Source organism: Schistocerca piceifrons, chromosome 5, assembly GCF_021461385.2.
Source record: "Schistocerca piceifrons isolate TAMUIC-IGC-003096 chromosome 5, iqSchPice1.1, whole genome shotgun sequence".
In the NCBI taxonomy this organism is placed as follows: domain Eukaryota; kingdom Metazoa; phylum Arthropoda; class Insecta; order Orthoptera; family Acrididae; genus Schistocerca; species Schistocerca piceifrons.
In genome coordinates, this window is record NC_060142.1 from 189,866,132 (window position 1) to 189,888,672 (window position 22,541).

General features: G+C 42.6%; 1 protein-coding gene and 1 non-coding gene across 2 annotated transcripts in view; both read left to right on the forward strand.

The window, feature by feature from the left end:
* Positions 1–22,541, forward strand: part of LOC124798878 (gastrula zinc finger protein XlCGF48.2-like) — a 310,319-nt gene that overhangs the window by 50,752 nt on the left and 237,026 nt on the right. The window lies entirely within an intron of this gene.
* Trnar-gcg lies at positions 12,589–12,663 on the forward strand. Its single transcript has one exon. It is a non-coding gene; the product is annotated as a tRNA-Arg (tRNA).

The window sequence follows — 22,541 nt, forward strand, 5'->3', positions numbered from 1 at the left end:
GTTCGGTTTACAGCATCATGATGGTCGCATCTGTGTTTGGCGACATCGCGGTGAACGCACATTGGAAGCATGTATTTGTCATCGCCATACTGGCATATCACCCGGCGTGATGGTATGGGGTGCCATTGGCTACGTGTCTCGGTCGCCTCTTGTTCGCATTGACAGCACTTTGAACAGTGGACGCTACATTTCAGATGTGTTACGACCCGTGGCTCTACCCTTAATTTGATCCCTGCAAAACCCTACATTTCAGCAGGATAATGCACGACCGCATGTTGCAGGTCCTGTACGGGCCCTTCTGGATACAGAAAATGTTCGACTGCTGCCCTGGCCACCACATTCTCCAGATCTCTCACCAACTGAAAACATCTGGTCAGTGGTGGCCGAGCAACTGGCTCATCACAATACGCCAGTCACTACTCTTGATGAACTGTGGTATCGTGTTGAAGCTGCATGGGCAACTGTATCTTTACGCGCCATCCAAGCTCTGTTTGACTCAATGCGTACAAGGCCGTTATTACGGCCGGAGGTGGTTGTTTTGGGTACTGATTTCTCAGGATCTTTGCACCCAAATTGCATGAAAATGTAATCACATGTCAGTTCTAGTATAATATATTTGTCCAATGAATACCCGTTTATCATATGCATTTCTTCTTGGTGTAGCAATTTTAATGGCCAGTAGTGTAAGTAATGAACTACAGTAACAAGTCTCAGATCACATGCTGTAATGCCGGCCGGAGTGGCCGTGCAGTTCTAGGCGCTACAGTCTGGAACCGCGAGACCGCTACGGTCGCAGGTTCGAATCCTGCCTCGGGCATGGATGTGTGTGATGTCCTTAGGTTAGTTAGGTTTAAGTAGTTCTAAGTTCTAGGGGACTGATGACCTCAGACGTTGAGTCCCATAGTGCTCAGAGCCATTTGAACCATTTTTGAACATGCTATAATGTGTTTTTTTTTTATTATAAAGTGGAAGGAGGGATCATTTGAAAAGGTGTCTCCTTTCTACGTACAGAAGGAATAGGACATGTTGGTAAGAACGTTAAAATCAGTGAAATGGCTACTACTCATAGAAACAGCTACTTCCATCCAGACAGCCAACTCCCAAAAGTAACAACCTAGGTGAATACCCAGTTTCTGCAACTTACATAGTCAATAGAGATCTTATGAAAGTTTTGCAGTAGATTAACAGTAAAAGTAGGAGACAGAAGGTGTGTATTAAATTCATGTTAACAAGAAGAGGATCAGTAATAAACTAGAGAAAACAGCTGTCTCTATATACGTGAGTTTAGCTCACAAGTTTTACCTGTACATATGAAGATTTGGTTTCCCTGCCAAAGGATTAGTGTTCATTCCAAACCCATTGTATTCTTAGAGGTGATAAAAGTATGACCACACCATCTTGGGTTCCAAATCACAATGCTGCCTACAAGCCAGGAGCTCCACATATGCTGGCACAATGAAGATCTACAAAGAAAAACAGTCTTTGTTTCATTCTTGAAGAAACATGTTGTGAGGATAAATTTAGTGACACAAACTGAGGCAATTGAAGTGTGTGAACGTTTCACGTTAATATATGGAAGCTGTTGACACTATACCACTTGTCATTGCAACATCCTTCAAGGTGACAACAAAGCAAAAAGTGTTATGCAAACCATTACTGAAGGAAAATGATAGCTGCAATACAGAATCCCTCAACAGAAGCATTGTTGGTCATCTTTGTGTAAGGAACAGGCTACAGAGAAAAGAAAACTAAACAAAATGCACTGAAGTCATCAGTTCATATTTTGTCTTACAGATGTTATGAGATTTCTTCAGTAGGAAATGTGGAACACGCAGTCTGCCCCCGAGTGCCAAAACTGTATCCCTACACATCAAAAATTCATGTAAACAGAAGGAAAGAGGATTTGTAACAAAAGTCTCAACAGTGAAATGGTATCCATATGCCAGTGGAACATGAACGAGTTCAGATAAGAGAACTGAAGCTGTTGATAGAAGTGAAACCCTGTTCCAAAGATAATGATACGTCTGTGCTAAGGGGTTGTTGTGTCCTAGAAGATGACGTCAATGGAGAGGAACTTAAAAGAAGAGTGGCCATATTTTTCTATAACAAATACCACATCTGGCCTCTTTTCCTAAACACCATGCTGCAAACAGTTGCAATGCAAGTGTCATGTAGAATAACAGTTTCTTTCCTTTACTTACCACTACAAAAAGGCCTAGGCAGTGAGATTGTAAATAAACAGACCAGACAGTTTCCCTATACATTCCTCCATTGTAAAGATTTAACTCAATATGCTATGAGACACTCATCACATGTCCCCATGGGACAGGTGTTGAGATCTGTATGGAGTGAGGGATTACGTCTTTTGAACATTGGCTAGCATTGCTATTGCATTAATGTCATCCATCAGGCTTTCTGTATGCTATCTCACCCTCACTGAAACTGCTCACTGGGAAGTGATCAGTGATATGGATTCGCTAAATGCGGAAACATGAACTATGGCTGTGTTATTACCATGTGTCTCCAAGAGCGACAAATGTGCCATTATTATTTTCTTGGCTGTTGGAGGACAAACACTGGTAGACATCCATTGCAGAATGAAGAAAATGTATGAGGCTGCATGTGTGTCGAACATCACCATTGTGCACTGAGTTCTTGCTGGTCGCAATTTGATGTAAGGCGCCCTCATATCGCAGATGCCACAATGCAGAATTTATGCCAACTGTAGGGGGGAGACACTTGAACATCCACTCAATAGTCCTCATCTCTCCTCATGCAATTATCAGGCTTTCTGTCCCATAAAAAAGGCCTTGAAGGGTCGACGATTCTTGTTGGCTAAGGATTTGCAACAGGCAGTTATGGGCTTCTTCACACAGCAAGACACGGTGTTTTACTAAATGGGTATCTTCAACCCCAGGCATCAGTGGGACGGTTGCCTTAATGATCACGGTGATGTTGCCTGATTGGCATACAGATTCTGAACAGTACAGCCTTCGAATGGAAACTCTTTTGTCATCCTATATACGCTATGTCAACAAAAGTATCCGGACACCTGGCTCAAAATTACTTACAAGTTCAGGGTGCCCTCCATCAGTAATGCTGGAATTCAATATGGTGTTGGCCCACCCTTACTTAGCCTTGATGACAGCTTCCACTCTCACAGGCATACGTTCAATCAGGTGCTGGAAGGTTTCTTGGGCAATGGCAGCCCATTCTTCATGGATTGCTGCACTGAGGAGAGGTATCAATGTCGGTCAGTGAGGTCTGGCATGAAGTCGGCGCTCCACAACATCCAAAGGATGTTATATAGGATTCAGATCAGGACTCTGTGCAAGCAAGTCCGTTACATGAAGTTATCCAGTAACATTCCACCACAGGCCATGCACTATGAACAGGTGCTATATTGTGTTGAAAGATGCATTTGCCATCCCCGAATTGTTCTTTAACAGTGGGAAGCAAGATGGTGCTTAAAACATCAATGTAGGCCTGCGCTGTGATAGTGCCATGCAAAACAACAAGGGGTGCAAGGCCCCTCGATGAAAAACACGACCGCACCACCCCTGAATTTTACTGTTGGTGCTACACATGCTGGCAGATGACATTCACAGGGCATTCGCCATACCCACACCCTGCCATTGGATCACCACATTGTGTACTGTGATTGGTCACCCCACACAACGTTTTTCCACTGTTCAGTCATCCATTGTTTACGCTCCTTACATCAAGCGAGGTGTCGTTTGGCATTTACCGGCATGATGTGTGGCTTATGAGCAGCCGCTCAACCATGAAATCCAAGTTCTCTCACCTATCACCTAACTGTAAGTTCTTGCAGTGGATCGTGATGTAATATGGAATTCCTGTGTGATGGTCTGGATAGATGTCTGCCTATTACACATTATGTCCCTCTTCATCTGTCGGTGGTTTCTGTCAGTCAACAGATGAGGTCGGCCTGTAGGCTTTTGTGCTGTACGTGTCCCTTTACATTTCCTTTTCACTATCGCATCAGAAACAGTGGACCTAGGGATGTTTAGGAATGTGGAAATCTCGCATACAGGCATATTTCATAAGTGACACCCAATCACCTGATCACATTTGAAGTCTGTGAGTTCTGCAGAGCACTCCATTCTGCTCCCTCATGATATCTAATGACTACTGAGGTAGCTGATATGGAGTACCTGGCCGTAGGTGGCATCACAAAGCACCTAATATGAAAAACATATGTTTTTGGTGGTGTCTGGATACTTTTGATCACAAAGTGTACATCCAGTATGGTTTCAGGAGGTATTGTCTCACCGTTGGTAACCTGACCTTGTTAGAGGCAACTATACAGCAGGTTTTCCTACATAATCTACATGGATGTGTTTTTTGATCCTGAGAAGGCCTAACATCGACAGACATCTCCACATATGAGGCACCCAGAAATACCTTCCCATTTTGATATTGTTCTTCACCATTTCAGGCAGCAAACTTGGGAACTATGTCAAACAGGTTCCACTAGAGGATGGTTTCCTACAATTCTCTTTGCAAAAGACTTTGTTATGTTTTGCAACTGCTTCACCCTTCAACAGCAAAAATTCAGTTACAACTGACACTAAAGATGTTGGAGGAGTGGATGCTGTGTGCTGGCTTCAAATTTTAATGACTATATTTGTCTTTCATGTACTGAAAATGGTTGTGCATCATATGTGTGTGGATCAGCAAGACCTTACGTTAAAAGACTATGAAAGTCTTTGTCTAGTCTGATTGAGTACAGAAACAGTCCCACACCAAACCCTGTACTGAGAGTGGTTAGCTCCTCATGGAGTATCAGCTGTATGGGTTCTTGTCGAGGAATTACATCTGGTTGAGTGCCTGCTCAAACAAATGAAATTTACAAACAAACAGTGATACCATTTGGAATCCATGTGAAAGCAAACATAGTATGTGTTGGAGACAAAATATGAGTCCTTATCCAGTGGGGGAGCCAGCTTCTGCCCCAGTTAGTTGAAGTCCCATTATCATACTGGTTTCAAGTAAATAAAGAATGGCTCTTCTAGCAGTTACATTTAATATTAATTTACAACAGTTAATGCAGCACTCAAATATATGACAATCTATTCTGATGCTTCTAGGCCTGGGACAGTCTTGGCTGGTTTGGTTGGTGTGTTGTTTGCCCTGTAGTGTCTTCAAGATTTACGTGCTGCATACATTCTCAATATACAAGGGCTGTTCAAACAGTAAGGTGACTTTTCAAAATGCACGGGCAACATACACTTGATTATTGATCTTATTTTTGTGATGTTGGTACATATGTCCCGAACATATGTTCACAGTTGCAAGTGTACAGTATACTTCGTTTGTTTTTAACAGATAGAAGGGTTAGACGTCTTTTAGTGTGCTTGGCGATTTTTGATTATTATAAAAAATGGAGCAAAGAATTTGCATCAAATTTTGTTTGAAAAATGAAATCAAGTGCTCTACAACACTTGAAATGTTGAGAGTGGCATATGGTGAATCTGCTCTAAGTAAAAAAAAAGTTTGCAAATGTTGCAAGCTCTTCCAAGATGGATGAGAAGACCTCGCTCTGGACACTCTAGCACATCAACAACAGATGATAACGTCGAAGCTGTGAAGAAAATGGTTTCGGAAAATCATCAGCTTACTCTAAGAGAATTTGCTGAGGATGTTGGCATATCGGTCGGCTCATGTCATGCAATTTGTTCAAATGTTTTGGGCATGAGACGGGTCAGTGAAGTTTGTTCCAAAACTTCTCAATTTTGATCAGAAGAACTGTTGCATCAGCATCACTCAGGAGTTCTTGAATGACGTCAATGATGAACATGATTTGCTCAAAAGGGTGACGAAACCAAAGCCCACTCATCCCAGTGGAAGCATCCTGGAGAGCCAAGACCAAAAAAAGCACGCCAGGTTCGATCAAATGTCAAAGTTTTCCTCACTGTCCCCCCCCCCCCCCCTCCCGCCCCCAATTGCCGTGGCGTAGTGTGTCAAGAATTTTTGCGTCCACCTTGTATGGTCAATAAGGAGCATTACCTTGACGTTATGTGCCGTTTGCGAGAAGCAATACGCAAAAAAGTCCAGAATTGTGGAAAAACACTTCATGGCTTTTGCATCTTGACAATGCAACTGCTCATTCATCTTTGCGTGTGAGAGATTTTTTCGCCAAAAACAACATGACAATCATGCCTCAGCCACCATATTAACCAGATTTGGCCCCCTGCAACTTTTTCTGTTCCCAAAACTGAAGAGACCTATGAAACGAAGAAGATTTTCAACGATTGAGAAAATAAAAACTGCATTGCTGAAAGCACTCACGGCTGCCAAAAACAACATGACAATCATGCCTCAGCCACCATATTAACCAGATTTGGCCCCCTGCAACTTTTTCTGTTCCCAAAACTGAAGAGACCTATGAAACGAAGAAGATTTTCAACGATTGAGAAAATAAAAACTGCATTGCTGAAAGCACTCACGGCTGTACCGAAAAGTGCTTATGAGAAGTGCTTTGACAATTGTGCTTATGGGAAGTGCTTTGAAGAATATTGATGGATATCTAAAGATTTTTTCACAAAAATATAATGTCATCTTACTTTTTGAGCTCGCCACTTATGAAGCTGAGGTGCATGATATCTTGAGGATTCTGGCATGGATGAAACACAATTAAGCACTGAGTTCTTAATCTTCTCAGACTCCATTAGCAAATTGCAAGACATACCTATACAGTGCATGTACTCAACAGTGAAGGAAGTCCAGCCCCTTTAGGACTCGCACCATCTATATCATCTTGGGAAGGAAGTGATATTCTGCCGAGTCCATGCATGTTGGAAGTCAAGGCAATGAATCGATAGATGAAACAGCTGGAGAGGGCTGCTTATAGTTACTGTATTGCACTGTATTCCAACAGGCTGTGACCTTGATGTTGAACAGGATCATGCTTTGTTGAGAATAGGAGTGCCTAGAATTGAGGAATGACAAGCTGCTGCTGATGACACCAACTACATAGCTTTGACATATCTCTTTCATCCAGTGAATGACAGTGATGATGTACTATCACACAACTCTACTGGGCAATGTCCTCAGATGTAAACAATCCTTCTTATGAGAGGAATCACCATAGTGTGGAACTTGTGGCATATGGATTTCAGTATATTACACTTTAAACAGTTTATATTCAGATAAGAGTGCAGTGTGTAGTTTACCTTGTGGTATTCCTTCTACACTCCTGGAAATTGAAATAAGAACACCGTGAATTCATTGTCCCAGGAAGGGGAAACTTTATTGACACATTCCTGGGGTCAGATACATCACATGATCACACTGACAGAACCACAGGCACATAGACACAGGCAACAGAGCATGCACAATGTCGGCACTAGTACAGTGTATATCCACCTTTCGCAGCAATGCAGGCTGCTATTCTCCCATGGAGACGATCGTAGAGATGCTGGATGTAGTCCTGTGGAACGGCTTGCCATGCCATTTCCACCTGGCGCCTCAGTTGGACCAGCGTTCGTGCTGGACGTGCAGACCGTGTGAGACGACGCTTCATCCAGTCCCAAACATGCTCAATGGGGGACAGATCCGGAGATCTTGCTGGCCAGGGTAGTTGCCTTACACCTTCTAGGGCACGTTGGGTGGCACGGGATACATGCGAACGTGCACTGTCCTGTTGGAACAGCACGTTCCCTTGCCGGTCTAGGAATGGTAGAACGATGGGTTCGATGACGGTTTGGATGTACCGTGCACTATTCAGTGTCCCCTCGATGATCACCAGTGGTGTACGGCCAGTGTAGGAGATCGCTCCCCACACCATGATGCTGGGTGTTGGCCCTGTGTGCCTCGGTCGTTTGCAGTCCTGATTGTGGCGCTCACCTGCACGGCGCCAAACACGCATACGACCATCATTGGCACCAAGGCAGAAGCGACTCTCATCGCTGAAGACGACACGTCTCCATTCGTCCCTCCATTCACGCCTGTCGCGACACCACTGGAGGCGGGCTGCACGATGTTGGGGCGTGAGCGGAAGACGGCCTAACGGTGTGCGGGACCGTAGCCCAGCTTCATGGAGACGGTTGCGAATGGTCCTCGCCGATACCCCAGGAGCAACAGTGTCCCTAATTTGCTGGGAAGTGGCGGTGCGGTCCCCTACGGCACTGCGTAGGATCCTACGGTCTTGGCGTGCATCCGTGCGTCGCTGCGGTCCGGTCCCAGGTCGACGGGCACGTGCACCTTCCACCGACCACTGGCGACAACATCGATGTACTGTGGAGACCTCACACCCCACGTGTTGAGCAATTCGGCGGTACGTCCACCCGGCCTCCCGCATGCCCACAATACGCCCTCGCTCAAAGTCCGTCAACTGCACATACGGTTGACGTCCACACTGTCGCGGCATGCTACCAGTGTTAAAGACTGCGATGGAGCTCCGTATGCCACGGCAAACTGGCTGACACTGACGGCGGCGGTGCAAAAATGCTGCGCAGCTAGCGCCATTCGACGGCCAACACCGCGGTTCCTGGTGTGTCCGCTGTGCCGTGCGTGTGATCATTGCTTGTACAGCCCTCTCGCAGTGTCCGGAGCAAGTATGGTGGGTCTGACACACCGGTGTCAATGTGTTCTTTTTTCCATTTACAGGAGTGTATTTAGCAAGTAAGAGACAAATGTGGTATGACTTGTGAAATGTCAAATCTGGCTACAAAATTAAGAAAGAGCTGTTAATACGCTAACAGCTCCCATTTTCTGTAAATGATCAGCTAGCCATACCATGTTGAGTTATAATTTTATCCTTTTATTTGCTAATCTATGAGTTTCTATAAACTGATTTTAGGTTGGGTTAACTTTAGGATGGAGACTACATTCAACCAGTGGAAAATCCAGTATGGAATAATGACAGTATTATGAAAAGGATAGACAAAATACACACACACACACACACACACACACACACACATACACATACACATACACACACACACACACACACACATATTTACGCAAACGCAACTCACATACACACGACCACAGTCTCTGGCTGCTGAGGACATTCCACTCTCCAACAGCACATGGAAAAAACAAATAATCTTTCCATATGAGCTCTGATTTCTCTTATTTTATTACAATGATCATTTCTCCGTACATAGGTGGGCAACAAAAAGAAAAAAAAATCCCATTTGAAGAAGAAAGTTTGTGATTGAAATTTTGTGAAAAGGTCCAGCCTCAGTGAAAAACACATCTGTGGCACCCTCTCCTCTATTTTGCAATAATACAAAATGAGCTGCCCGTCTTTGATCTTTTTCGATGTCCTCTGTCAGTCCTACCTAATGTGGATTGCACACTCTAATGTTCTGACAACTTAAAGTGTGAGTGTGGATCTGGGTTGTATCGACTTATTCCCCCAAACCACCTTCCACTTCTTTACAAGATGACTTACTTGGAATTTGCAGCCACTCTTCTTTACTGAAAAGCTGGCTGCTGGAAACCCTCTTGACTTCTTCTCCACTGAATGACGCTAGGTACAGGAATTTTTAGACTCTTTCTACTTATGAAATAAGTAGACATGCAAACTTTACTTTTCGTCAACTAACAATGTATTTGACTTCCACAGACAATAAAAATCTCATTTTCCACATAAATACGTACCTTCCTGCAAGTCTCTCATACAGTCAGACGTTAGAAACAAATTGAATTACAGTTAAAAGAAAGTTGGTTTGGATACCATGACCTTTCTTAACATGAATTATAAAATGAGTCTTGCCTCTGACAAGGTTGCATCAAGAGTCTAAATGAGGACTTTTTCAACTGTTCTTGTTTTAGTAACAATAGTCAGTGACACAATAAACACAGAGCTGCATATAAACTCCATGGTTCTTCCTTATACACTCACTAAAACATCTATGGATTGCCCAACAGGTACTTGTTGGTGCCGTCTGACTGTTGCGTCTACTTTCTTCCCACGACTGATTTTAAACCTGCACACACAAACATGTGACGTGCAATAGGTAGGATTCTACCATCACATACTCATATTCAGAATATTGTGTTCGAGATGGTAGAAGGTTGAGTGATTCTAGAATTGACACAGAAATTCTGTGACTGCAGCACTGACTACTGTGACCTGCACACCACATTTTGGTGTAGTTTGCTCCCCCAGAGACTGTGGCAACTGCAGGAGGTAAACAGCCCATTGAGTCTTCTGTTGACAAATAACCTCCCCAGATGAAGCAGAGCCGTACATGGTTCGCCAAGCACATCCATGAGTGTGGTGGTCAAATATCAAGGGATCTAAACCTGCATATACTATAACTAGGCTATCAGATTTTTCGATTTTTCATTCTCATTTCATGCCTGTACTGCTGGGGTCTATGACTCTGCATAACATCAATAGCAGTAACATTAAGCGTCAGCATATTTCCTTATTGTTCCATCTCATTTTGTATGCTTCCACTTTTTCTGTTTCGTGGTTTGTTTGTCACTGACTGAGAGAATCCCTGTTACTGGTTTACACATAAGAACTAACACAGAATGTTAGTTTACTATTGTTAATTTATTCTTTATTGGAATTTGTTGTCCCAATGGTATTTTCTCCATTGACTGGATAAATATTGTACTTTCTGTGTTTGGTAGAGTGTTCCATACCTTCCATTGTTGACATTTCCTGAAGTACTTCCAAGTCTGAGGCTCATTCTGCATAGTTTCCCTACAGAAAGATCTCAGAAGTCTACTCCTTTCTGCAGATGTTACTTTTAAGATATTCGTTTTGCTGAATTTCAAGTCAATGGATATGTTCCTGACCATCCAATGTTTCATGTTCAGTTTTGATGTCTTTTGTGTTAAAGTGTCATCTGCAAATACAAAATTTTAATGTGCACTGTGTTTTGGATTTTATTGTGAACAATAGATCTCACAGTAACTTTATGGATTGGCTGATTCAGAGAATGGTGAAAGGCAAGGGCATACATCTTTGCTTGTAAAGCAATGCAGTGTTGAGTCAATGATTGGGTTGATGATTTATTCATTTAAATATTGACTGATAGCTGACTTGGAAATAACATATCAGATGACATCTGGGAAATGGTGCATGAGGATGAAACGATAATGGTTTTCATATTCATATATGAGCCCAAGTTTTCAGTGCATTGTACAGAGAAATTTCTAATTGCTGAAGATGTTTTAGTGACTGACATTCACTGTTGTGTGTAGATGGTGCTCATGAACAACATAAAATCAGTATCAGTGGAAAAAGATGGAGGATGGCCTGTGTCCATGGCTAGTCTACTGGCAGGAATTATGCAGCAAATAAAAACATTATGAGTTGAAACAGTAATAGTGACCATGATGCGGAATTTATTTTATGCAAAAAACTTTCACATATGTGCAGTCAGATCTAGATAAGATTTCAAATTGGTGGAAAAATTGGCAACTTATTTTAAATGTTGTAGGATTGTGCACTTTACAGAACACTAAAATGATGTGTCCTATGACTAAAATATCAATGAGTCACAGTTGGAATTAGTCAACTCTTACAAATACTTGGGTGTAACAATCTGTGGTGATATGAAGTGAAATGGTCACATAGGCCCAGTCATAGGTAAAGTAGGTGGCAGACTTTGGTTCATCAGCATGATACTTGGAAAATGCGATGAGTTTACAAAAGAGATTGCTTATATACTGTCCACTCACTTTCATGTGACCAACTGTCAAAAGTCTCAGTGTGGTTCCCAAGGACAGATTCATACTTGTGTTGATCCACTGTGGCTTCCCACCCAGGGAATGCCACAACAACATTCCCCAGACCATAACTCCCTCCTCTGGCCTGGACTCTTCTGGTGATAGGTGCGGCATGTTTTGTTTCAGATCTTTCACGCTGACATGACAGCGGCCACCTATCTGATGGAGCATAGAATGTGATCCATCTGAAAAGGCCACCAGTCACCACTCAATGGACACCCAGTTGTGGTGTTGTGCAAGTTTCTGCCTTTGTCGCCAGTGAGCAACTGTCAGTGTGGGTGCCTGAACTAGGTACCTGCTGTGGAAGCCCAAATGCAGCAACTTTTTTTGAATAGTCATTGAGAAGACACCATTGGTAGCCCCTTGGTTCATCTGGGTGGTCATTTGTTAAACAGTTGCACTTTTGAAACTTCCTGGCAGATTAAAACTGTGTGCTGGACCGAGACTCGAACTCGGGACCTTTGTCTTTCGCAGGCAAGTGGTCTACCGACTGAGCTACCCAAGCACGATTCACACCACGTCCTCACAGCTTTAATTCCGCCAGTACCTCGTCTCCTACCTTCCAAACTTCACAGAAGCTCTTCTGCGAACCTTGCAGAACTAGCACTCCTGAAAGAAAGGATATTGCGGAGACTTGGCTTAGCCACAACCTGGGGTTTGTTTCTAGAATGAAATTTTCACTCTACAGCAGAGTGTGCGCTGATATGAAACAACCCCCAGGCTGTGGCTAAGCCATGTCTCTGCAATATCCTTTCTTCCAGGAGTGATAGTTCTGCAAGATTCGCAGAAGAGCTTCTGTGAATTTTGGAAGGTAGGAGATGAGGTCCTGGCGGAATTAAAGCTGTGAGGACGGGGTGTGAGTCATGCTTGGGTAGCTCAGTTGGTAGAGCACTTGCCCGCGAACAGCAAAGGTCCCGAGTTCGAGTCTCGGTCCGGCATACAGTTTTAATCTGCCAGGAAGTTTCATATCAGCTCACACTCTGCTGTAGAGTGGAAATTTCATTCTAGTTGCACTTTTGTTTGCCCGAACATGTCTCTACAGCCACAGTTCGTTGCTGCCCACCATATAGCGTAGTGGAGATGCCGAGTCGCGGAAAGGCACAACAAAAAGATTCTCACACAATTAACTTTCAGCCAACAAGGCCATTCTCAAAATTAGACAACATGCACACACTCATGCAAACACAACTCACATACACATGACCCTGGTATCAGGCAGCAGGAGCCAGACTACGAGCAATAGGGCATTATGGGAGAGGCAACTTGGTGGGGGTAAGGGGGAGGCTGGGACAGGGAGGGGGAGGGATAGCAGGGTGGGGTGGGGGATGATAAAGTGTTGTTGGGAGTGTGCAGGGACGAGGTGCAAAGTTGGGCAGCTAGGTGCAGTCAGGAGGTTAGACAGAGGGTGGGGGGGGGGGGGGGAGATGGGGGCTGGGGGGTTAGCAGAAAAGAAGTAAAAAGGCTGGGTGCATTGGTGGAATAGAGGGCAGTGTAGTGCTGGAATGGGAACAGGGAAGGGGCTAGTTGGGTAAGGAGAATGACTAACGAAGGTTGAGACCAGGAGTGTTAAGGCAATGTAGGATACATCGCAGGGAGAGTACCCACCTGCGCAATTCAGAAAAGCTGGTGTTGGTGGGAAGGATCCAGACGGCACAGGCTGTGAAGCAGTCATTGAAATGAAGGATGTTGTGTTGGGTGGTGTCCTTAGCAACAGGTTGGTCCAGTTGCTTCTTGCTTACAATTTATCAGTGGCCATTCATGTGGATGGGCAGGTTGTTGGTTGTCTTGCCCAAATATGAAACAGCACAGTGGTTGCAACTTAGCTTGTAGATCACATGACTGGTTTCACAGGTAGTGTTGCCTTTGATGGGACAGATGAGGTTTGTGACAGGAGGTGATGGTGAGAGGATGTATGGAACAGATCTTGCATCTAGGTCTATTACAGGAATAAGAGCCATGAGCTTTTACCACTCGTTGCCCTGCTCGTCACTATTGATGCCACCTTGCTTTACACTAACATCCCTAATGCCCATGACCTTACTGTTATTGAACACTACCTTTCCCAATGCCCAATGGATTCCAAACCAACCACCTCCTTCTTAGTCACCATGACCAACTGTATCCTCACCCACAAGTACTTCTCTTTTGAATGCATCACCTACGAACAAATCTGGGTTATAGCTATGGGCAGCTGTATGGCACCATCCTGTGCCAACCTATTCATGGACCATCTAGAGGAATCCTTCCTAAACACCCAGAATCCCAAACCCCTCACCTGGTTCAGATTCATTGATGACATCTTTGTGATCTGGATTGAGCGTGAGCACACCCTATCTACATTCCTCCAGAATCTCGACAGCTTCTCCCCCATTCGCTTCACCTGGTCCTACTCAACCCATCACGCCACTTTCCTTGATGTTGACCTCCACCTCAAAGATGACTATATCAAAACCTCTGTCCATATCAAACCTACCAATTACCAGCAATACCTCCACTTTTGACAGCTGCCACCCATTCCACACCAAGACACCCATTCCATGCAGCCTGGCCACCCATGGCCATCAAACCTGTACTGACAAGCGGTCCTTTTTGCAATGCACCAAGGGTCTTGCTGAGGCCTTTACAGATCATAATTACCCTCCCAACCTTGTACAAAACAGATCTCCTGTGCCTTTGTTTCCAGTCACCCAACACCTCCGAAAGCCCCACCGTCCGTCCATAGAGGAGCACTCCCCTCGTGACTCAGTTCCATCCAGAACTGGACCTATTGAATTACATTCTCTGCCAGGGTTCTGATTACCTCTCATGCCCTGAAATGAGAAATGCTCTACCCACTATACTTTCTACTCCTCCCACAGTGGTATTCCACCACTCACTGGATCTACGCAATATCCTTGTCCATCCCTACACAACCCCGGCCCCCAGCCCCTTGTCTCATGGCTGATATCCCTGTAATAGACCTAGATGCAAGACTTGTCCAATACATCCTCCCATCACCACCTACTCCAGTCCTGTCACAAACATCACATCCAGTTGTACCACTCTCCATCTCGTCCCTGCACGCTCTCAGCAGCACTTTACCGTCCCCCACCCCTACCCTACTCACTCTCCTCTTCCCCGCCCCAGTTTCCTCCTCACCCCCATCCATAACGCCCTGCTGCTCACAGTCTGGCTCCAGCTGCCAGAGACCATGGTTGTGTGTGTGTGTGTGTGTGTGTGTGTGTGTGTGTGTGTGTGAGAGAGAGAGAGAGAGAGAGAGAGAGAGAGTTGTGTTTGTGTGAGTGTGTGCGTGTGTATATGTTGTCTAATTTTGACAAAGACCTTGTTGGCCAAAAGTTAATTGTGTGACCTCATTTTGTTGTGCTTTTTTGTGACTTATCATCTCCACTGTATCGTTAGTAGCAACTGTTCTTTTCATCATATTGTTACATTCCATCCTGTATTCTCCATTGTTTAAACAGTTTAAAACTTAGCCATATCTGAAATGCTTTCACCCTTGCCCTGAAAGCCAATGACCATGCCCTTTTGGACGTCATATAAATTGCTCCATCTGCAAATTACAACTGCCCTGTTTTCTGCTTCACCCTGACGTGTTTTATATACCCTCCACTGCCAGTGCTGCCAATTCTGTCCTCTGTCTGTGAGTGGTTATTACACACTGATGTTGAAGATAGACGGTGATCGCATTAATGTGACTAGACTGTGTGTAATGCTCAGGTGACCTGTCCTGGAATATTGCTCAAGTTTTTGGAACTCATACCAAATAGTATTAACAGGGAATACCGAAAATATACAATGAAAGCCAGCACAAATTTTCACTGGTTTATTTGACTCACCAGACAGCATCATGGAAGTGCAGAGTATACGGTGATCCCTACTTATCATACCAGTATGGACAAGATTAGAGCATGACAAGTTTGGAATAATGAAAGAGTTCACAGATGCATTTAAGTAGTCATTCGTGTAATGCTTCATGTGCAGCTGGAATACAAAGAAACGCTAACTTTTGGTACAATGGGAATTACCCTCTACAAAGCATTTCTCAGTGGTTTGTAGAGTATGGATGCAGATGTAAAAAAAAGTAAAAGATTGAACAGGTGTGGTTGACACATGCCTGAGATAGACTGGCATTTGTCTCTGTAGCTGCCAGTGGGTAAATATGCCATTAGTACAGAGACTGTGACGTAGTTGATTTCTGCAGCTGTTGTGGCGAATGTTCTTTAGAGAGTGCAGATATTATATCCCTCCCTCCCTCCCTCCTCCTCCTCCTCCTCCTCCTCCTCCTCCTCCTCCTCCTCCTCCGTCGCCGCCACCACCACTACCACTACCACTACCACGACTGGCTCAAAATCAGGAGCTTGTGACATGTGGAACCTCATCAGTGCTAAACTTAGATTTTATGGAGTATGAGATGTCATCAATTGCTTCACTTCTGTTTTTGAATAGATTTTTAAGCTGAGGCCAGAGCCTACAAAGTATATTAAGTGAAGATTTTTTCTGATTCATTCTACATGCATTGTAGCAGTATGCAGTCAAGGCCATACACTGACCTATGTATTGGAAAAGTGTATACAGCTGGATGTGAAGTATGTTGGATGCAGTGTCCATAACTGGCAATGATATATGTAATTGAAGCCTTTCCATATTCTGGAGTTCACAAAAATGAGAAATTGGCTGTTTAGAGTATGTTAAATAGTGCTGCAGCTGTGTTTGCATCTGGAATGATTCAGATTATAGTTAATACTTTAGGAGTAAAGGAGATCACTCACCGAATAGCTGAATAGTTGAGTTGTCAATGGCCAACAATAAAGAATGAGCACTTGCTACCATTAGGACAAATTCTTTAATGTAATAAAATGGAACATGTACAGCCGTCCTTATATAGCTACATTCTTCAGGCCTTAACAGACACTGAGGGGGTTAAATCCAATCGTATACACGGATCATCAGTTGCCAACACTGATGGACTGGTTTTCGCAGACTGCCTGTAACAATGATGTTGTGTTCCAACCTTTAGCTACCAGTTCACAAAATACTCTATTTGAGCACCGAAGCTGGTAGTCATATATAAATAATATTATAAGGACGGCTGTAGGTGTTCCATCTTATTACATAAGTGAACGGCTGAAGTCCTTCAAACCTACAACCAGAAGGATGGACATACAAAAAAAAAAAAAAAAGAAAAAATCCTTTAATGAGTTAGAAAACACACACACACACACACACACACACACACATACAGTTACATTGTGCAGTTTGGTAGGTGGACTGGGCTAAGGGATTACTTTGGATGGGGTGGATAGAATGAGAGAGAGGTGGGAAGAAAGAGGAGGGGTTGGGGAGGGGTAGGTGGTGGTTCAGAGGGAGGCAGCATGTGCGCAAGATAACAATGTGATAGGAAAGGTAGAAGGAGCGTGGGCTGGGAATATGGCACATGAGACCTGGAGCCGGTGTGTTTGTGGGGGTGCACAATGACAATGACGTAGACGTGTGGACTGGGAAGGGCATATTGTTGCATAGTGGGTGTGAATGTAGTGAGGCTAGGAGGATTATGGGAATGAAAGATTTGTTTCAAGTATAAGTCTCATCTGCGTGCACCAGAAAAACTGGTGCTGAAGGGAAGAACACACTTGGGTTGGGTTGTGAAGCAGCCATTGAAATTGAGCATGTTGTTCTCAGTATTGTGTTCCATCGCTAGGTGGTCAACTTTGTGTCTGGCCACAGTATGGTGGCGACCATTCATTCTGAGAGTATCTGGTTGGTGGTCATATCCACATAAAATGCTGTCCAGTAGTTGCATCAGAGCTGGTAAAAGACATGCTTGCTTTCACATGTGGCCCTGCCTCTGATGGGACAGGATAAGCCAGTTACAGGACTAGAGTAGGATGTGCTGGGTGGGTGAATCGGGCAGGTCTTGCTACCAGTTCTTTTGGAGGGATATGGTTCTTCTGACAAAGTGTTGCTCTTTGTAAGCCCTGATTGCAAATTACAGATTTTAAGGGCTGCTGGAAAAACTGCAGTGACCCTCAAATGGATCATTTTTTGGTATTTTCAGTATTATCTCTTACATATGCAACTTCTAATAACTGTAAGAGGTGAATTGATATGTGAGTAACTCATCACACAGATATATATTTGTAGTAGCTAAAATACTTGTTGGAGGTTATGCAAGTTGTTGTTTTGATGGGTTCAGTAGCTGTGGTCTCATTAACCCTTGCGTGGGTGCGCCAATTTTTATAACGTGAATGAGCGCATGGCATACTTTGTACATGTGTACAGAATGGCTCTCTTTTTATTACCACGGTAAACATGTACGAACAAAATCACACTTTAATCTTTTTTTAGTTAAACAACAATCAAATAAACTTACATTATATGAGCCATATCACTGTTTTATTAAAAAATAACAAGATAAATATTCATTATGTCACTTTGTTGCCCCATACAAATGTTATCCTACAGTAATGACCCACTCCAAGCACTAAACTGTGTATTTGCATCAGATCCCAGCCAATCACTTATTCAATTGGTAATTATCTCATAGACAACTGACTCATTATGGGAGTGAGCTGGTAGCTCAGAATATGGGCTATATTCTTGCAGGGATGGTAACTTTTTTCTTACTTAGCTCACTGGTTGTTTTATATTACTGCTGCTCACTTCTACATATGACAGCACAACTTATCACTGTGTTAGTAGAAGCAATATCGAAGGACTAAGTATGGGCTCACAGTTGTAAAACAACAGTGCAGCAATATGGTAATGATATTTGCGGTTGGCGCACTTTATACATAGGCATGCTTGCTTGAGGGTTAAGGAGTTTGTGTGATGAGGTACTCTTGTATCTTTCCTGGCAAGCAGTGGCAGGGAACTGTGCCTCTACTACCCGCACTGTAAGTTATGTAAACTTTCAGATATTTTCTACAACTATTTTTGGCCAGATTCTGTGATTAAGGAAATGATTAAAACACAAGCCATTCTAAAAAAATGCAGAAAAATATTCAAGGCTTTCCAACAGTGAAAGGTAACCTACAATACTGATACAACCCATACAGATTGTTAATATTCATGAACTTCTGTGATTCTTCAGCAAGGGCAGCTGTAGGTATGCTTCTGTTAAATCAATTTTTAAGGTGCAATAAGTGCCAGCAATGTGAGTAAATAACTCTTTGTGATATGACAAGAAGCGAATGTCTGTGATGGATTTTATATTCAAAGCTGCCTTGAAATTTCCACATATTCTCTGGGATCCAGGTGAGTGGCAGCCAGTAGTAATGGGATTTCCCAGATACTACATGAAGTATGCTGCAAAACTCCAATAATTGTATACTGACTACTCAAATGAACTCCTTTTTAAACAAGTATAAAAGAATATTTTACTTTATGAAAAGAGCCTTAAAACATGTACTAGCATTGCCATAAAGGAGTCTTTTGTACATTTCAGGTTCTGATGAAATAGGGAAGAAAATTCTACACATAAATTTATCTGTTTGTTAAATGGTATGACTTGCCTCAAACCGTAGCATGGTAATGTCACTTCTGGTGGATAATATAAAACACTAGGAATTGAGTTAGTTAGTTGGTTGTGTGTTACGTTGATCAATCACACGGTACGGTAGCCGTTATGATGTGGAATGTGTCAAGTGCGCAAGAAATGCACATATGAAACAAAATTTTTTAATATATATATATTTTACAATACAGAATTAAAGATTAATATTTCTATTATTTACCCCATTCCCGTGAATGGCACAAAATGCATATACTATATTTATATATTTATTTATTCCTATTCAAGAATTCATCTATGGTATAGAAGGAGTTGTCAAGGAGATACGATTTCAATTTCTTTTTGAAGCTATTACTGTTGTCTGTCAGACACCCTATTTCATTTGGTAATTTGTCGAAAAATTTTATACAAGCATATTTTACCCCTTTCTGTGCCAAAGATAGGTTGAGCAAAGGATAATGTAAGTCTTTCTTTTTTCTGGTATTATAATCAAGAATGTCACTGTTGTATTTAAACTGATCCATGTTGTTGAGAACAAATTTCATTAGTGAGTAGATGTATTATGAGGCTTCTGTAAGAATTCCCAATCTTTTAAAAAGATGCCTACAAGATATGCGACTATGAACCCACACATTATTCTAACCACTTTCTTTTGAGCAGTGAATACTTTTTGTCTAAATGTTGAGTTACCCCAAAATATTATTCCGTATGACATCAGAGAGTGAAAGTATGCAAAGTATGTTAGCTTACTAATTTCTATATCCTCAAAATTGGCAGTTATTCTGATCACAAAAGTTGCTGAACCTAGTCGCTTTAGGAGATCCAAAATATGAATTTTCCAATTAAGATTCTCATCTATATGTACACCCAAAAACTTAGTATGCTCTACCCTGTCTACTGACTTCTGTTGATGTGTTATATTTATTGAAGGAACTGTACTTTTTGCAGCAGAAAATATATTGATATAAATTGACATAACAAAAGGTGGATATGAGGAAACTGTGCACATGGTGTGGCAGAATTTTTTCAGTGAGCAGTTGTGTCTGTTGGTTTTGTTGACGTGGGTACTTTTGTTTACCTGTTTCTGTAGCAGCTGAAGTTGTAGTTGATTCTGTAGGTGTTGCTACTGTTAACTGTTTTTGTTGTTGAGCTAAATTTTAGAATGAGCTATTCCATAATGAGAGGGGAGAAGGGACAACATAAGTTTCATTTTTTGAAGAAAGAAAAGTACAATATTCATGGTTTCTGGAATAATTGGTGCTAATTATTACAACCCCTCAAAAATTGAGTGGAAAACAATTTGTTATTCATCTTATAACACACTGAGAAATCCAAGGCATTGTCTAAAAATACAAACCTAATGAAGACAGGTAGTATGAGGAAACAATAAATGAAAAAATACTTCTGCCTGGTGGAAAAACGTAAGGCACAAAAATGAAAGAGAAAAATGTAAAAACTTTAGAAAAGGAAAGGGGATTCTCACATGGAGGACAGGGACTCGTGAAAGTTGAGGTCAGGGGGTTATTGGAATGAAAAATATGTTGTCAGAAGGGTTCCCATCTACACAGTTCAGGAAAGCTGTTGGTGGGAAGAATCCAAATGGCACAGGTTGTGAAGTAGCCATTAAAGTGAAACACATCATGTTGGGTGGCATTTTCAGCAACTGGGTGGTTCAGCTGTCTCTTGGCCGCAGTATGGCAGTGGCCATTTATGTGGACAGACAGCTTGTTAGATGTCATTCCCGCCTAGAATGCAGCATGGTGGCTGCATCTCAGTTTGTAGATCACATGACTGCTATCACGAGTGGCTGTGTCTTTGATGAGGTACGAGATGCCAGTGACAGGATTAGAGTAGATGGTAATGGGAAGATGTATGGGACAGGATGTAGATGAAGATGAAATGGGAGATACGATACTGTGTGAAGAGTTTGACAGAGCACTGAAAGACCTGAGTCGAAACAAGGCCCCGGGAGTAGACAACATTCCATTAGAACTACTGACGGCCTTGGGAGAACCAGGCCTGACAAAACTCTACCATCTGGTGAGCAAGATGCATGAGACAGGTGAAATACCATCAGATTCAAGAACAACATAATAATTCCAATCCCAAAGAAAACAGGTGTTGACAGATGTGAAAATTACCAAACAATCAGTTTAATAACTCACGGCTGCAAAATACTAACGCGAATTCTTTACAGACGAATGGAAAAACTAGTAGAAGCCGACCTTGGGGAAGATCAGTTTGGATTCCGTAGAAATATTGTAACACGTGAGGCAATACTGAACCTACGACTTATCTTAGAAGCTAGATTAAGGAAAGGCAAACGTACGTTTCTAGCATTTGTAGACTTAGAGAAAGCTTTTGACAATGTTGATTGGAATACTATCTTTCAAATTCTGAAGGTGGCAGGGGTAAAATACAGGAGCGAAAAGCTATTCACCATTTGTACAGAAACCGGATGGCAGTTATGAGAGGCGAGGGGTATGAAAGGGAAGCAGTGGTTGGGAAGGGAGTGAGACAGGGTTGTAGCCTCTCCCCGATGTTATTCAATCTGTATATTGAGCAAGCAGTGAAGAAAACAAAAGAAAAATTCGGAGTAGGTATTAAAAACCATGGAGAAGAAACAATAACTTTGAAGTTCGCCGGTGACCTAATTCTGTCAGAGACAGCAGAGGACCTGGAAGAGCAGTTGAACAGAATGGACAGTATCTTGAAAGGAGGATATACGATGAACATCAACAAAAGCAAAACAAGGATAATGGAATGTAGTTGAATTAAGTCGGGCGATGCTGAGAGAATTATATTAAGAAATGAGACACTTAAAGTAGTAAAGGAATTTTGCTATTTGGGCAGCAAAATAACTGATGATGGTCGAAGTAGAGGGGATATAAAATGTAGACTGGCAATGGCAAGGAAAGCGTTTCTGAAGAAGAGAAATTTGTTAACATCGAATATAGATTGAAGTGTCAGGATGTCGTTTCTGAAAGTATGTGTATGGAGTGTAGCCATGTATGCAAGTGAAACATGGATGATAAATAGTTTGGACAAGAAGAGAATAGAAGCTTTCGAAATGTGGTGCTACAGAAAAATGCTGAAGATTAGATGGGTAGATCACATAACTAATGAGGAGGTGTTGAATAGGATTGGGGAGAAGAGAAGTTTGTGGCACAACTTGACTAGGAGAAGGGATCGGTGGGTAGGACATGTTTTGAGGCATCAAGGGATCACCAATTTAGTATTGGAGGGCAGCGTGGAGGGGAAAAATCGTAGAGGGAGACCAAGAGATGAATACACCAAGCAGATTCAG